Raw genomic sequence first — 18,295 nt, forward strand, 5'->3', positions numbered from 1 at the left:
ATTCTAAAATTCTTTTTCTATATCTTAGTAATTCTTGTAATTTCTTCCCCCAAAAAGATTAAAATCCTATTGAGATATTATTATTTCATAAGAATAACAAGATGAATATAAAAGTACATAAAAAAGAGGGTAAAGTATTAAAATAAGTTTATAAATATATTTTATAAGTTATAGATAAAATGTAACTATACATATTAATCCAAACATTGCCCAAGACTTGTTATTTTTCTTGCAAATGATGTTAATTTCTTAGTAATCATGTGAAATAATGGATTCCATAAGTGAAAGAAATAATTCAAAAAAACATAACATATTTTAGCATATTTTATTTTTTTAAATCTATTGTGGTGTTTTTTCTTGAAGAGGCCATACGTTGTCTTGTCAAATTCTTATTCAAAATCTTCTAAAGCCCAATACTAAGAATTTAGGAATTCTATGTGTAAATCTTGATTCCAAAATAATAAAATTTCCTCTCCAATTCTTTGATTTTGCTATTTTATATAGTTCTATGGAAAGTAGCCGTTATTACTGGATTCCACTGTGGTCATGCTAGTGTTGCAATTTACCTCACTTACACGGACGCTCCCTAACTTTAGGTCTCCTTTGGATTGTAACTTTTTGAAATTTTTGTAGAAAAATATACTGTACTGATATGATATATACGAAGTCAAATGTAATTGAACAATGTGTAAGGAAAATTTTTACATGAAAAATAGCAACCCAAACATGTTTTCAATCTTTATGTTCTATTTTTAACTAATATTCATTTTTTTATTCTAACTCAATCAACTAGTAACAACTTGAGGGTCACTTTTGGTATGAAATATTTTTCTCACTCTTGAAATCATTTTTTATTGTTGATTTTTTCTGAATTGGGCTAAATTGTTACAAGAAATTTTAGTTTTAAAGGAAGTTAGTGATATTTTTAAAATCATAGCAAAGGACAATAAAACTGTCGGAAACCTCAAGAGAGGTATTTGAAATTATCCACAAAAAAAAAATTAGCACCGTTGTGGTACTTTTTTAAAATGACGTAGTGTATGGTTATGTTACACTGTTATGTACATCAATTTTCTTCATGTTTAACGTAAGAACAGTACGTAAGATCACAAAATCTTGAAAGAAATACAACCACCCATTCAAGTGTATCAACGGCCAATAGTACCTATCTCCCAATATGCATTTTAGAATCTTTAAAAAGCATCTGAATGAAATACTATACTAAATCTTTAAAGAAATACAACAAATTCAAGTGTCTCAAAGGCTAGCCGTACCTATACCCGAATCCTGTTTCCAATTGTAAGAAAAAAATCTGAGTGAACTACCATTCCAACTCCTAACACCGATTGATTAATTATCCTTCATATGTCTATTTAGACGCTCTCGACTGACCACTTCCAACTCTGTTGCTACTTCCTTTGTCCCTTTTCCTCTATCCTCTTGATGGAGCTATTCTCTTTACCCTCTATATCCACTTTATCTTCCTCATATCGCTTTACCTTTACATGTTTTTTCTCAAGCCAATATGCAAACAAACCACCAAAACAGGCTTCAAAATCTACCCTCTAGTAGGTACTCTACCAAAATTCCTCCTAAACCGCCACAATTTTCGTGATTGGATCACTGAAATCCTCTCAAATTGCCCCTTCAACACCACGCCATCTGCCACCCAGGATAATAGCCAACGCACAAGTTGTTGAACACATGCTCAAAGCCAACTTTGAGAACTACCCGAAGGAAACTCGATTCATTGGCCTTATTGAAGACTTTCTTGGGAAAGGCATATTCAATTCAGATGGTGAATTATGGAAAGTTCTGTTGGTTCTGAACCAAAATAATCATATAAATAGCAATATTTTTCTAAAACAATTTGACACTGAAATTAATGAAAATCTCATACCTCAATATTGCATTAAAAAATACAAATCATTTGTACCATAAAGTTAGTTTAGCATGGGTTGAGGCTGTGAGGCCCCGAAATTTTACTTTTCTTTATAACCCTTATGTGAACTCACTTACCTTTGATTCTTGGTTGCTTTAATGGTTGAATTTGAGTCAAGGGAGTGAATTTTGTTAAGAAAAGTTTCATAATCTCAAGTTGTTAGAAAATCTAGAATTTTCGCAGGAGGCTCTGCGCAGCTTTGGGAAATTGGCTATAACTTCATATAGGAAAGTCGGAATTGAGTTCCGTTTGTTGCGTTTGAAACTAGACTCAGAGGGCTTCCTACGGTGTAAAATTTAGAGTTTGATTCAATGTCTATAAATTCTAAAAAATTGGCAAAGTTGACTGAAAATTCTGCCCTGCACAAGTAAACATAGGAATGTTGTAGTAGCTTATGGCTCAATTTGGACAAACTTATGAACTAAATCTCTTTGAGGTGTCTTCGAAAGATTCTTAGTATTTGAAGTCTAGTTTTTAACAAGCCAAGTTATATAAATTTTTGATAGTTATAACTCAAGTTATAATTTTTCAAAAGGAAGGGCATAAGTTAGGGTTTTTGTGCATACTAGTCTTTTGGTGTGTGTTTTTGTGTGCATTTTGGTAGTGTGATTGTAAGGACTTGCAAAATCCCTCATATTTTCTTAAAAATTTCCTTTTATTTGGAATCCATTATTTTACAATAGCTTTACTACTCATTCACTTCCTCAATAGTTACAATTAATCATAGAACCAAGGGTTTTCCCTTTACTTTCATCGTTAAGGTAAACTAGGGTTTTTACGTCCTTTGGTAGTGTGATTAATCGGTGTGGAGTGTGTACTCAATTTGGTGATTAAGAGTGAGTTTTAGATAAGAGAAAGTGTGTGATTAAAATTGATAATAATAAGTTAGTGAATCATAAGTTAAAACCCTAGTACGCGCGATTTACGGAAAATCGGTTTGAACCGACGGGTACCGTTCGTTACAGATTGAGTGCACCACTTGAACACTACTTTATTACCTTAATCTATTTACTTTTATTTCAGAAAAATTAGCCCTAAATATCTCCTCTAATCAGCCGAAATTATTGACTAATAAAAGAGAGGAAAAGAAAAAAATTTGGGATTGAAGCTTGAGGCGACACTTGGCAACCATCCAAGGGTTGTTTGACCAACCAATTTCCTTCATTTTTATCACCAACTTTACTTCATTTCTTCTTCATTTCTGCATCTTGTGGCCGAGCTTGAGGGAGGAGAAAAACCAAGAGAGAAAAGTTCCACTTTAACCTTGAATCCTTCTTGTTTGGGTGAAATCTCAAAACCTAAACCAATTAAACTTACCTTGTGGTGTTTGGCAAGCTTTGTGTGGAAAAATTTTTGGAAGAAAGGTGTTTGGTTCTTACTTACAAGCACTTTTGGGAAGGTATTATGGCTGCCTATCCTTTTTCTATTCCTTAATCTTGTTTAAGTTGGATAGAATCTTATATTCTTGGCTTGAGACAGTTAATTTGTTAGTTTAGCATGATATGTTGGATTGTTGAGCTAGGGTTTGGAATTTTCAGTGTGTTTATTGTTATTTATATAGTATATGATGTGGAGGAGCTTGGATAGGGACTTGGATAGTGATTCAAGATATGAATGTGACTAGTAAGCATTAAATTTCCAGCTTTAAAGAGAAATCTGTCCTGCTTCTGATCTGTTTAATTCGTTCATGTTAGAGGCCGAATCAGGCTTAGGTCAAAACATGAAAGTTGTAGGAAATGATGTTAAATAGCTGCCTGAAAAATTCAGCTCAATCGGACCTAAGCTATTTAACACCATTTGACTGCCAAATGTACTGTTTTGCGGACAGTTTTCTGTTTTCTCGGAGATTGCACCTTTTGACCTTGAAAATGAATGAAATGGCTGTCGATGTCTTCATAAGACTTGTAGTTCTCTGTCTTAGGTTCGAAACAGTATAAAGTGTACCCCAAACCGATAGGCATAGCTTCGGTTGTGACCGAAACGCCAAGAGACGTCAAACCTGTTATTGTGTTATTTGTCTTGAACATTAGTTCCGGTCGCATTGTAAACATTGATTTGTAATTGAATGACTTTGAGCCTAGTGAACGGCTATTGTGGTAAGATTATTTATGTGTGACTTTCGGGCTGAATTGAGAAAAATAATGAAGCCATAAATGGCTGGAAAAATAGCTAAATACAAAGGGCGTGTAGCCCAAATTTTCACTCGAGGATTAAGCGTGTGTACTGGCGATTTGAACGAAGATTTGACGTCGCATTGAACTTGGATTGTCCATGGTATTTGAGTCTTCTTTCATAAAGGTATATAAGCTGAATTTTGGCCGAAACTCGTACCCTTGGAAAAATGTAAGTAGTGACCACTCGGAATATGTTTTCCTTGTCTTTTGGACTTAAATGCGAATTCCAAAGTTTTAGTTGCTTCTTTAGCAACGCCAAAAGAGCGAGCATGAATTTTCTAGAGTTTGATACATAACATGAATTCTATCTAAACGAGTTTCATTTACTTGATCTGTTTAAAGCGAAACTCTTAAGTTTCGAACCCTAGTTAATTTCAAGCTTTTAAATGATATTGTATCGCAGATTTGGACTCCAACCAAGGAGTTACACCTGAATGTGATTTTGACAAGCACTAAATCTTTGGTGAGTGTTCCTTGTGTCTCTGTACAATAAGTAACTATGTGACTATTTGTGAATGTTTGCTTGAATGTTAAATGTTTTCTAAGGATTACTAAATGGATTTTCGATGGGCGAGTGTGTACTTTATCGCACTCGACTCAAGCACTTTATCGCACTCGACTCAAGCCAAAGTGAATTTTCAATGATTGAATGCTACTTGTGCATGAATGTAAGCCTTTTGGTTGAATTGGGCCCTTGCCCTTCTTTGCTAGCCGACTCGAGCCAGAAGCGGACTCGGTTGGGCGGTTGGTGACCCTGGGACAGTGTTTTGGTATACTCGAGTATGACCATGAAGATTAGTGGAGACTGGCCAGTGAATTGGCTAGTGGCGGGAAATGAAATGAATGAATGAATGTCAAGAATTGGAGGAGTTTTCACTTGCAAATGTTTTCTAATGTCGAAGGGATAAGGAAAATGATTGGCGAATGAATGAATGAATGACTTGAATGAATGGCTCCAAGTGAGCACGTATCCTTCCAATGATTGAGTGTTTATATCTTGAATGACTGGATATTACTATGCAAAATATGCAAATTATTAAAAAATGTAACGTTTCCCTGATTTCTATACCTGATTATTTGTTTGGGAACCTCACTGGGCTTTTAGCTCATTCCACGCCATTTGTTTTCCTTACAGGGGGTACGAGCGAGGCGTGAGACTGGTACAGGTTAGCATAGTCTAATTTTTGAAATTTTGCGATTGTACTTGCGCTAGTGCTCGGTTAGGGTTGAATGTATCTAGAATTCACAACTTTTGTTATATTTGGGATTGTATGAATGTTTGGGAAAGATATGAATGTAAGTACACGTTCCAAGTTTGGGAACTGTTATTTCACTTATTCTTGAGGTTATATCTTATTTTATTTGTTAAGAGTGAACGAGTCCTGGCGAGAGCTGGGCAGGCGGTCCGCCAAATCCTAAGGTACGCCCTAGGGGGAGGTGGGGTCGTCACAGAGGCATGGATTAGGTCGCTCACTTTAAAATAATTCGCACCCTTATGGAATATCCTCTACTGTAGTAAGTCTCATCATGTTGCCCTCAAGATATAACAGGTCAGTTTATATCATTGTAGTCTACTCCAATCTATACTATTGGAGTAAGACCGAAATCTCACGCAATATTATTCTTTGTCTTATAAACTCTAATAGAAGTGAGAGGAAAAAAAGTAGAAGATAGTCTAAAGATAGTAAAGTATAAATGTGACTTGTTGATAGAACCTCTATTTATAGGATGAGAAAATAGGAGTACTAAAGTATAAACATTAAGTGGAATAAATATCTCATATTTTTAGTTACAAATTGAAAAGATTTAGGTTCATTGTGTGACGATCCCACCTCCCTCCAGGGCGTACCCTAAGGGTTAGCGGACCTCCTGTCTAACTCTCGTCAGGATTCACTTACTCACATTAACTTGAGAGATAACATTTCCTATTAAACATCTCAACATTCATTCTTAAGTACATCACCAACCAGGTTGGAATATAAATTGTCCATTAAAAGAAACAAAATACAAGTTTTAACATCGAGATACACAATGGACCTTCCAAAACCATCTATCTCTACTCGACGCTTCTTCCAACCTCAACTCCTGTAAGGAAAACAAAACTAAGGAGTTGAACTAGAGGTCAGGGAGGTTCAAAAGGGACAAGTAACGAATTAGCAATATAAAACATCCACTAAACATAGCAATTCAAGATATCAATTTCAATAAAAGTAATCAATTAATTCAAAGGATATAGATTCTGTTCACTCTGCCATTCCTTCTCCTTATAACCTCCAAAACAATAAATAATCCCCAACGTTCGTTAAACAGTTCCATAATCTCCAAACTTTAGGATAAAACTCGAGTTTGTCGTACAATTGTCCAAGATGGCTGATCTAATCGACCCAGTCCATCACTAGCTCGACTAGGTCAACTTGCCAAGGGCATAGGTCCCAATTTGGCCAACATGATAAAGTACACAACGGCTTACAGCCATGCACATTCCATTTAACAATTGCTGTGATAACTATTTCAATTCAATAAGGCAAGCGGCGATAAAGTACGCCTTAGCCTTTTAACAACAATTTCAATAACATGGTAATAACCTCATCTCTCTTTCAGTCGTTACATTTACCAATATGTAAACAAATCATCAAAACCAAACAACCAAATAAACAAGTATTAGTAACTTAAGAACACTCACTCAAATCAAGTGGGCTACACCTTAGTCTTGGGGTTGCTTTCACGCCCACTAGTAGTTCCTGAGACAAATTACAAGTACTATAGTTATGGTATAATTACAGGAATAATCACTAAGTGTAGTTACTTCCATTCCCAAACCCGATTCTAAGTTGATTATACCAAGTTCAACAAAACTCCTGGCAACAAAATCGAAAATTTCAAGCTTTAGTGTTTCCTCCCAAAATCAGTCTTCTCTAACTTTTAACTCAACACATATGACATGCATGTCTAGTTTTAGATGTTAAGAGGTATATGAAGCAAAGATATATTTATTAATAACTAAAGTTATGGAGTTAAAACTGAAAATTCCCAGCTCTCTCTCTCCTCGGCCCTCAACAAAATTTCCAGCAATTTCCTTAAGTTTTCTCTTAAAACAACTAACTTTTCACTAGAGCCTAAAGTGAAACACATGATACGACATATATACAACAAGGAGTAAGCACATAACAAGAATTCTCCTAGCCAAACTCCTAAAAATTTGAATATAAGTTTGGGAAACCAAACTCTCTTTCCTCTCGGCCAAAGCTGGAAAATTCCAGCAAGTAAACAGTTCGAAAATAAATTTTCTCCAATAAAACTCTTCATTTTATACTCAAATCCATCATGCATGTTAAGATTTATGTGATATAAGGCATATTGAACCATAATATGAAAGTTTGCAGCCAAAATTCACATAGGAAAAACTAGAAAATTCTTCCTCTCCCTCTTGGCCATCTCAATAGAATTCCAGCAAGGTCCTTCAACATTTTCAACCAAGTTCACCAACGTTTCACTAGTTTAAAAGATGAATATCATATAAGACAAGAGATAAAACATATATCATGCATTCCTAGTGAAATTTCCTCCAAAATTTTGAACGAAAAGCTATGAGACTCAAGCTCTCTTCCTCTTGCCCAACATAGAGAATTTCCAGCATGTAGCAGAGTTCTCCTTCAAGTTTTACACTGATCCTTCTTTGCTTCAAGTGAAATTCTACATGCATGACAAGATAGAAGAGTTGGGGTTGTGTGTGTTGCAAACAAATACAACTTAACAGATTTTTTTAGTGAAACAACCATAGCTTTACAGACCGACAACATGCAGTAGTTTCAGTGGAATATTTCTAGCTTTGAGGTATTTTTCCTTGGTTAAGCTTCTCTTTCCTTGATGGTAGTTCAAGTTAAGACATTATAGAACCAAAATGGTAACGAAATAAGGGAAATTTATCAGGTTTTGCCTCTTGCTTCCTCACAAATGAAAGCTGGAAAAATTGCAGACTGTTTCACCTTTCTTCTCCCTAGGATTCTCAAAGACAAATGCTCCAATTTTCTCCCTCAATACGGCTGGTTTGGACACCAAGAAGATGCAATCTCGTCCTCACTCTCAATTCTCTTTCTTGTATTGAACTAATAAAAGGAAAATGGTGTAACTCTCTCCCTCACTCCCTCAATTGCAGGCTGGAGAAATAAGGGACCAGAAATGTGTTTGCTTTCTTAGTTAAAATTGCTTTTGTACGTCAAGAAACGAATGAGCTGGCATAGACTTGGTTTAGTGGTTGGACAAGTATCAAACTCATGCCAAGTGTCTAATGCATGGACAAACAAAAATTTCAACCTTGCACTTTCATTCCATCTCACTATTACCCCACTAGTTTTTTGTCAAATTCATATTAAATTTCCATGAATGTGAATCATGCATGAATTTAACATATTCTAATACACTTAAGTATAAGGCAATCAATTAAACACTCCGAGTAGTTGATAATCCAACAAGATTGCACGATCAAAATTTCTAATGGTAGGGTACGCAATTAGATTTAAAATTTTGAATTCTCACACTCTCTCTCCCTTCAAAGAATTTCATCCTCGAAATTTGTACCTTCATTTGGGAATAGTTTGGGGTCGCATCTTTTCTTCCAACTCCCACTAGAATAATATGAGCCCTGCTACTTCCCTCCTCTGCCATTCTTACGGCCTTTTCTTAAAATTTCAAACATTTTGATTTTGACCCCATGCAAGTTTTTTAAAATTTATTTTATGACAAATGATGTCCAATTGGGTTATCATTAAACATTGATCCCTTTTCAGATTGTTGGTAACTTTTTTTTAAAAAAAAATGGGTTATCGCATTGCAGATCCAAGTTTCAATTTCAGAGATGATCACCAATTATTAGGCACCACAATGAACTATTCTAAAAATTTTGAAGGATTATGATACCTAGATACTAGAAATAGTATAATATGGAATAAGATTGATGATATTAAGACTTGACTCAGGTTAAACCTTGTATGTTAGGTCATAACATCTACTTATTTGTAGTTGAATGTTTGGATTGTTTCATTTCTTTTGAGCATTTTTGAACTTGATTTGTATGGTGAATGATCTTGTTTTGTCATATACTCTTGACTAATTGTGACCTTGTTTTGTATTAATGGTACAAGTATGTTTTGGTGTTTAATTGAGTAATATTACATGAATGAATATTTAATCAATATATATGTACACATATATAGAGATTATAGTGAGAAAATATGGAACCAGGGGGAAAAATGCCGCGGATGGCCTAGGCAGGACCATAACCAAGAGAGAAATCGGAAATCTACCGCCAATCAAAATCCTGGACCAGGAACCGATGCAAGGGACCCAATAGCAAACATTTTAAATCGAATAACAAACCTTTTAGAACATATAGCCGCCTGTCAAGACTAAGAGGCGGAGCCCAGTCCTGCAAACAAATATAGAAATTGGGATATAGGAAAGGACATAACCTTAGAACGATTTTAAAAGTTTTCTCCACCTAAGTTTACCTGATTCAAAGATAGTGAAAAATTGGTTAGAAAACATTACCAATATTTTTGAGACCCTAAGATATGTGAAAGAGAGACAATTGACTTTTCTGACGTTCTTGAGAAAGTCCAAAGGATAAAAAATGCAAAATCCTAACTTAGAACCTTTCAAGCAAGAAAAATGAGCGTACTTAATTGTAACCAAGGAAAACTTAAAGGAGATACCCTACCTTTCAAAGTTGGAAGTGGATCGGGTGGTGTGAGATTTGTACCGAGAACATAAGGTAGACTAGAGGGAGGCCCAAATGACGGGATTGATGGTTAAGGAAAGGGACATGTTAGAAAAAATTTGTAGGTGAAATACCTGTAAGCATAGTTTCAGACGTAGTTGCCTGATTTATTGGGATGAAGTAGAAGAGAGAAAATTTTTGGATCTCGAGAAAGTACTTTCGGTTGAGAAGGCATATGAAAAGTTGAAAATAATTCTCAAAGAATCCAAACAGCTCAGAGTCGGCAAAAGATTTATGTAGATAATCAGAGAAAGGATTTAAAATTTGAAGTGGGGGATAAGGTGTTTCTTAAGGTCATTCCATTAAAAGGGAGTGTCAAGCCGAGAGAAAGAAAAGAAACTCAAACCTAGATGTGGGACCCTTTAAGATTCTCCAACGAGTAGGAAGGGTGGCATATCAATTAAATTTGCCGCAAATCTGTCTAGGATCCATGACATTTTCCACGTCTCATTATTGAAAAGGTATTATCTAGATCCGACTCAAGTGCTCCAACTCGAAGAAATTGAGATAGACGAATCTTTGACCTATCAAGAGCAGCCTGTACAACTCTTAGATTGGAAGATGAAAGCATTAAGAAACAAACAAATACCTTTAGTTAAAGTTCTAAGGAAACATCAAGGATTGGGGGAAGTGATGTGGGAGCTGGAAGAAAAGATATGGAAGGAGTATCCCAAACTTTTGTAAATGAAGGTACAAATTTCAAGGATGAAATTCTTTTAAGGTGAGAGAGTGTGAGAGCTCGAAAATTTATACCTAATTGCGTACACTATCATTAGAAAATTTGATCATGCAATCTTGTTGGATTATTGACTACTTGGAGTGTTTAATTGATTGCCTTATACTTAAGTGTATTAGAATATTTTAAATTCAAGCATGATTCATATTCATGAAAATTTAATACAAATTAGACAAGAACTAGTGGGGTAATAGTGAGAGGGAATGAAAGTGCAAGGCCTAAATTTTTATTTGTTCATGCATTTGACACATGGCATGAGTTGGACACTTGTCCAACTACTAAACCAAGCCTGCACCAGCTCATTTTTCTCTTCATACAAAAGCAACTTTTGACCGAGAGAGCAAACACATTTCTGGTTCTTTTGTTTTCCAGCCTGCAACCGAGAGAGTGCGTGACAGAGTTAGTCCATTTTCCTCTTATCACTTCAACACAAGAGAGAGAATTGAGAGTAAGGAAGAGATTGTAGCTTCTTGGTGTCCAAACCAGCTACATTGAGGGGAGAAAATTGGAGCATTTTGTCTTTGAGAAACCGAGGGAGGAGGAGTAACGAAACAAGAGTTAAAAACCTGATAAATCTCCCTTATTTCCTTTCTACCTTGGGTCTATAATGTCTTAATTTGAACTACCCTCAAGAAAAGAGAAGCTTAACCAAGGAATTCTATTGAACTTACTGCATGTTGTTCGTCTGCAATGTTGTGGTTGTTTTTCTCAAAATCTATTAAGTTGAATTTGTATACAACACACACACACCCTAGCTCTTCTACCTTGTCACGCATGCAACATTTAACTTGAAACAAAGAAGGATTAGTGTAAAACCTGAAGGAAAACTCTGTTTAAAACTGATTACCTGCTGGAAAATTCTCTGTGTGGCCGACAGGAAGAGAGCTTGAGTCTCACAGCTTTTCATTCGAAATCTTGGAAGAAATTTTACTAGGAATGCATGATATATGTTTTCTCTCTTGCCTTATATGATATATAGTATGTTTTATCTTTGAAACTAGTGAAAAGTTGGTGAACTTGGCTGAAATGTTGAAGGACCTTGTTGGAAATTCTGTTGAGATGGCTGAGAGAGAAAGAAAGAACTTTTCCAGTTTTTCTCCATGAATTTTGGCTTTAAAATTGCATATTGTTGTTCAATACACTTTATAACACATTAATCTTGACATGCATGTAGGATTTGAATGAAAAATAAAGAGTTTTATTGGAGAAAATTCATTTTTCACACTGTTTTGCTGGAATTTTTCCAGCTTTGAGCCGAAGGGAAAGATTGAATCTTCTAACTTTATCTTCCAATTCTTGGCTGAAATATTAACATATCTTTGCTCCATATGCCTCTTAATACTTAATCCTTAGCATGCATGTGGTAAATTACTCGGATTAAACAAGGAATTTGGGTAAGTTGCAAGAGAATGAGACGTAACTCGGATTAATCCTTAGCATTTATTTGCACAATTTTGGCTAAGCATGTTGTATTTCTGGCATTTTATACCCTCCAAACATATTGACCATAGAATTGCATGAGAGTTTTCACTTGATTTGAACAAGAAATTTAATGTTCTGCGCAAGGTAAATGAAAGAGGCTAACCTGGAAAATTATTTTAGCTTTAAGACCAAACTTTAGCCCTAATTATTTCTGGGTTTTAACTCGAATTGTTGGGTAGATTTTAATACAATATTGTTGTTCTTGAGCTTAACTATAATTATACTAGAATGAACGTTATATATATTTTGAGTGTCTTTTAATGATTAAACCTAGTATAATCAACTTAGAATTGGGTTGGGGATGAAAGAAATTGCACTTAGTATTTATTCCTAGAATGATATCCCTCAAAAGTAAATAACTATGGTACATGTAATACGTTTCAGGAGCCACTAGTGAGCGCAAAAGCAATCCCGAGGCTGAGGTGTAACCCGCTTGACTTGAGTGAGTGTTCTATATTTGTTTGTAATGATTGAATGCATGATGAATGATAAATGTTATGTGCTTAGTTGATTAATACTTGTTGGATTATTGATGTTGAATTGTTAGAGTGGAGTTTGACAATTTCTATTGTTTTACTGAAAGGCGAGTGCATACTTTTTTGCACTCGACCTAAGTGAAGTTTGGAAATATTATTAGTGATTTATTGTAAAGTGTACCTCAATTGTCCCTCGCCTTCTAACTTGGTGGTGTACTTTATTGCACTTGATTTAGTTGAGGTTGAAGGTTGATAATTGACTAATTGATATTGCAACTGTGCATGACGTTATTGGGTCCAAACCCCATCGACGATCGACCTATTTAAGCCAACAACGAGCTTGGTCGAGTAGGTCGATAGTTCTTGGGTATTGTTTATTAGTATACTCAAGTATTACTCCTTTATTGAGGCGCCTATTGGAGTGATGAAATGATTAATGATTGAAGGGGACTGTTTACTATTTTGGAGGATATAACGAGGAGTTTGGTGGAGTGTGAAGTGATTGCAGGGAGTTGTGCAATGAATTACTGAACGGAGCTAAGTGCTACGTCTAGAAACAAATGGGAACCACCTCTAGAGCCCATATCAATACCGTCTCCTTTGATATTGATTGTGCTATTGTTAAGAATTGTTTCACGAATTATCCTATTATTAATTGGTTTGTTATTCCTGTTATATTACTGAAAGTGTTAAATTGTATGTTTAAGGTTACCCGTTTTCTTAGAACCTCACTGGGTATAAGCTCACCTCTTTAGTTTGTTTTCCTTAACAGGGGTTGAAAACGTGGAATTAGGGAGTAGTAAGTTCGAGAGTTGAAGTCTTCGCTTTAAGTAAATTATCATCCTATTTGTACTTAGTGAATTGATTGAACAACTTATATTTTGATCCGTTTGGTTGTACATATAAGAATGGATGATTTGGAATGTTGGATGGTTTGTAATGTTTAATTGTGGGGTTTTAATGCTTACTTTAGAGTTAATGCTAGTGATTGGAAGATTTTGAATGAGTTCTGACAAGAGATAGGCAGACAGTCCACTAAATCTTGGGGTACGCCCTGAGGGGTGGGGTCATCACAGATGGTATTAGAGCTCTTGACTTAATCAGTAAGTAAAGGTTATGGTTACCTTTAAGTGATGTTTTCTAATAAACTCAGAGTATGGGGTAATAGTGGGGAAAGCTTTCTAAACATCAACCATTTAGGATACCAAGATACCACCTCACTGGCATGATACTAAATATGAAAGTTTGCATTTGAGGTATCAGTGTGTTATTGTCAGGATCAAGCGCTTACCATTACACCAAAAGTTATAGCTATTTAGCGAAGGCGCAACTTTATTTCCTTAACCACAATGGCAGCGCAAAGCACCGTACCACGCTCGGCCAGCATGAGGGGCTGCACCCCTGGATGCCACGGGCTGGGCGGTTAGTCCCTTCGAGCCGGGATCTGAGGGATGTTGCTGATTAGGCCAACAATCCCTCCCCCAGCAACAGCCAGGGAGACTCGAACCCACGACCTCGCTCTGATACCACTTGTCAGGATCAAGCGCTTACCATTACACCAAAAGCTATAGCTATTTAGCGAAGGCGCAACTTTATTTCCTTAACCACAATGGCAGCGCAAAGCACCGTACCACGCTCGGCCAGCATGAGGGGCTGCACCCCTGGGTGCCACGGGCTGGGCGGTTAGTCCCTTCGAGCCGGGATCTGAGGGATGTTGCTGATTAGGCCAACAGTTATAGTTTACAAGTTTTATGTCGTATACTAGAGCCCATGTAAACTACTGTCTTATTGAAACAATTACGCCTTTTGTGAGAACTCAAAAAATATTGTCATTTTACCCATTTTAATTGCATTGCATTTTATTCATTTAATTACTTATTTATTTGTTTATTGATTCGGCAATGATTTTTTTTAATTGTTACATGTAGGAGTTAGTAAGTGGGGTGACTATGACTTTGAGTGAGGTGTGTGAGGAAACTTTAGTTAAAAGAGGGAGTTTTTGTGCAAAAGACAGATTTTTGGGGACAAAGATATTTGGAGCAAGACGCCATGAGAATTGGACAAGTGGCACACTAGGAACCAAGCACTTTATAAGATTTCACCTACCAAACTCTTTTCTTTCCATTTTCAATTTCTTGTCTTCCAAGAGAGAGAGAGAGAGACCAAGAACTCTTAGGAAGAAAAGGGGAGGAAAAACTTCTCCAACTCAAGTTCCAATCTTGCTTGGAATTGTGGGAAAAATGAAGGGAAGACCTTGATTACTTCACCCATCCTTGGTTTAAGCTCAGAAGGAAGAAGGTTTGGTAGGTTTGTGGGTTGATTTCATCTTGTTTGGTGGATCAAAAAAGGTAAACATGCTAGATTACCTTTCTTTTTTTTTTTCCTTATGTTTAAGATAAGTTGATCTTGTGGGCTTAAAGACTAGATCTTGGGAAGAATCCTAGAAGTTTCGCAAGTTGTTGATTTTGAATTTGATGTTTGACTTCTTGAGATGACAACTTAGGGTTTGGATGATTATATGTAACTTTTGTGGCTTTACTTGTTAAGATTTATGGTTATATATATCTATTAACATGATGGGGATGAAGCCTTGTGGATTTGTTAGGAATTTTTGGTTAAAAATTGAATGATTAGTTGGATAAATGTGGGAAAAAATTTGAAAAAAATTTCTGCTTGCTGGTCGAAAAAGGGATTGGAAATTTCAGCTTCAATTTTAAATTTTTCATGATGATTTTAAGCTAAATTTTTCTCAAATACTCTATAAGACTTTAAACTACAAGTGTGTGTTGGATTTGAACCAAAATCATGGACTTTAAGTAATTTAAACTCCATTTTCTCATTGTTTTCTTGGCTGAAATTCCGCTCAAGCTGGCTGAAGAGAGAGAGAGAGAGTGTGTGTGTGTGTGGTTTTGTGCATCTTTTCTCTTGAAGTTGTGGGGTGAAATTGTCATATTAATGCCTTATACACTTGATTATATCTTAACCCTGACATGGATGATGGATTTGAGCTAAATATGATAAGTCTAAGAGGTGAAAAGCCTCACTTTTCCCTGTTTTAAGTGCTGGATTTCTAGCCTAGAAACAAAACTGTTTTGGGCAGTTTTAAGTCCTAATTGGTGGATGATGAGATATTTTTGCATTACTTTTTACTTGAATCATTGACCTAACATGTACATGGATTTCCCCCTTGAATTGAACAAGAAACCATGCGTTTTTGGGGAGAGTTTGTGAGTGAGAAAAATCCGAAAACTTGAGACTTCTTAGCTGGGTCTTGGAGGTAGTTTAGTTTAAATGTTATGGCTTGGAGTAATGGATCTTATTGTACTTTATTTACTTAATTCTATGACTTGGAAGTGAGCTCGAAGTTGCACCCGAGACGGACATTTGAACTTTGATTTAAGTTGTGAGTGTTCTAAGTGCTTATGAAGAAGTGCTTATGTGCCATGTTTCCTTACTTGAATGACATGCTTTCTTGATGGGGATTGTGAGGACTCGTAAAAACTATTATTTTTAAGCCTAATTTATGGCTTAATAAATTATTTAATTGGATTTTTACCACAAGGAATATTTTCTAGTCTTATTAGACCTAAATACATGATAATATAACTTCGTTATATTTTCAAAGTGACTCGTCTCAAAAAATTAATTTCCTGGAGTGCGTTTAGTAAAAATAGTGAATAGTGCTCGGAGATTTTACCGCGTAGGAGCACAATAAGTTTGGAATATTGGAGACTTGTACTATGGTCCTAAAATAGGTAATCTTATGTATAAATACTCAAGTGATAGTTAGTAGTGCAATCGTTATAAGAATTTATCGGAAGTTTCGCGTTATAGCGTTAAAATTGACGGTACGCGTTTTCATACGCGCGACTTTATTTGAGGGACTTTAGACCCATATTTCGAGACAATTAAGAGTGAATAATATTTATATGAACATAAGTACATTAGAGGTTTAGTGCACTAGTGAACCAAACGCGAGAGAAATCGAGCCCTAAACGCACCAAACGAGCCCTAATAAGGGTTGACTTTGGAGTGATTGTACACCACTCATTTAATCTTCTCTTGGAAGCTAACTTTGATCAAAATTTCACTCTTCCTTCTCTCACCAACAGCCGGCCAGCCTTCCCTCTCTCTCTCACTCCCTTGCTTCACAAATTTCTTCATCAAATTAACCACAAAACTTCAACCAATCTTCACCAAACTTGAAGACCATCTAGCAAACTACTTGGAGGTTGGATCAAGCTAACTAAAGGGCTGCATTTCACGGTTTCTTGGAGCCTCTTGAGGACCGAAAATTTCTGGTTTAAAGCTCTAAGGAGGTATAACCTCATCTTACACCTTAAACTTGGATTATGATGGTAGAAATACATCTTTAAGCTATTGCATGTGTATGGATGGCTTGATATTGTTGGAAAATTTGAAAAGTGGGCTCTTTGAATTCCGACATTTGGGTTGTTGCTGATTAGAGGATTAATGTTGGATTTAATGGTAGTTTAGTGGTTAAAATGATGGATTTATGGAGTATTATTGTTGGAAACTCAAAGTTGAAGTCATGACAAGAAACTTCCGAAACTGCCCCTGTTTTGTTCGGCCATGATTAGGCCAATTTTTGGTGATTTATTGGTGTGAACCTGATGTTTATATGTTATGTTATATGTGTAAAAATTTTCATTGGAAAACGTTAACGTTTAGATGGGCAAATGAATTTATTCGAGAACTAGGCAAGCTGGAAATTATTTTCGGATAACCCTGTCCAGCGGTAGCATTTTGACCATAACTCTGTCCTCCGATGTTGAAATTGAGTGCCGTTGGTGGCATTCGAAACTAGACATCCATACCTTTCCAACGGTGTAAAATGCGTATTCTGATTCCATGTGTAGGAGCCGAACCATTCGTTTTAAGATAGCTGTCCTGTCTCTCGGATCTGCTGGAATGGTTTGTAGAGGCAGCAACTTGAGGCTCAATTTCGAGCTGGTTGCTTGCCAAATTTCAGAACGTTTCCTTCTGTGAAATTTTAGTCCTATGAATTTATTTTCCAACGCCATAAACCATGCTCAATTCCGAGCTAAATTGACTGAGTTGTGACCAAAACAATATGACTGCCCTGTTTTGGAAAAACGTAATATTTAGACTGGTTTGGGACAAAACCCGGGAGTGATCTTATTAATTGAATTTTTGATGCTAAACCATCACCAAAAGGTATTATGGATGTATCTTAGACCTTTATTTCACAAATGAACCATGGTTGGATAGCTTTCTTGGTTAAACGATTTGAATTGGGAAAATGAAAGTCAAAAGGCAGATTGCCTTAGAAATTTTCCTGAACTTTGGATGACTAGTTAACTACCTTCCCGAGGGTATTTTTCCCTGAAATTTGGTAGAGAAATACCTTTCACCAAAGAGTAATATACTGCCAATTTTGGTACTAATCCAAGCTCGTTTCGATACCTAATTAAATTTCTAGTGTTGGAGGTTCAAATCTGGAAATTCTTCTCCAGTCTTGAATTTCCCTAACTTTGAGCTACCGTATCTCGGTACTCGAAACTCCGATTCTTGATCCGCCTGCTTTGCTATAAACCTCACTTGCAACTCTAATTGAGTTACAAATTTCAGAGGCCGGTTTGCAACGTGTGAATCGTGCCGAATTTTCAAAGTTGGCCGAAATCCAACTTAATTCTGCCTTGAAAACCAAGTCTGTACCTTCAAGCT

This window comes from Coffea eugenioides, unplaced genomic scaffold (assembly GCF_003713205.1).
Source record: "Coffea eugenioides isolate CCC68of unplaced genomic scaffold, Ceug_1.0 ScVebR1_47;HRSCAF=261, whole genome shotgun sequence".
NCBI lineage: Eukaryota > Viridiplantae > Streptophyta > Magnoliopsida > Gentianales > Rubiaceae > Coffea > Coffea eugenioides.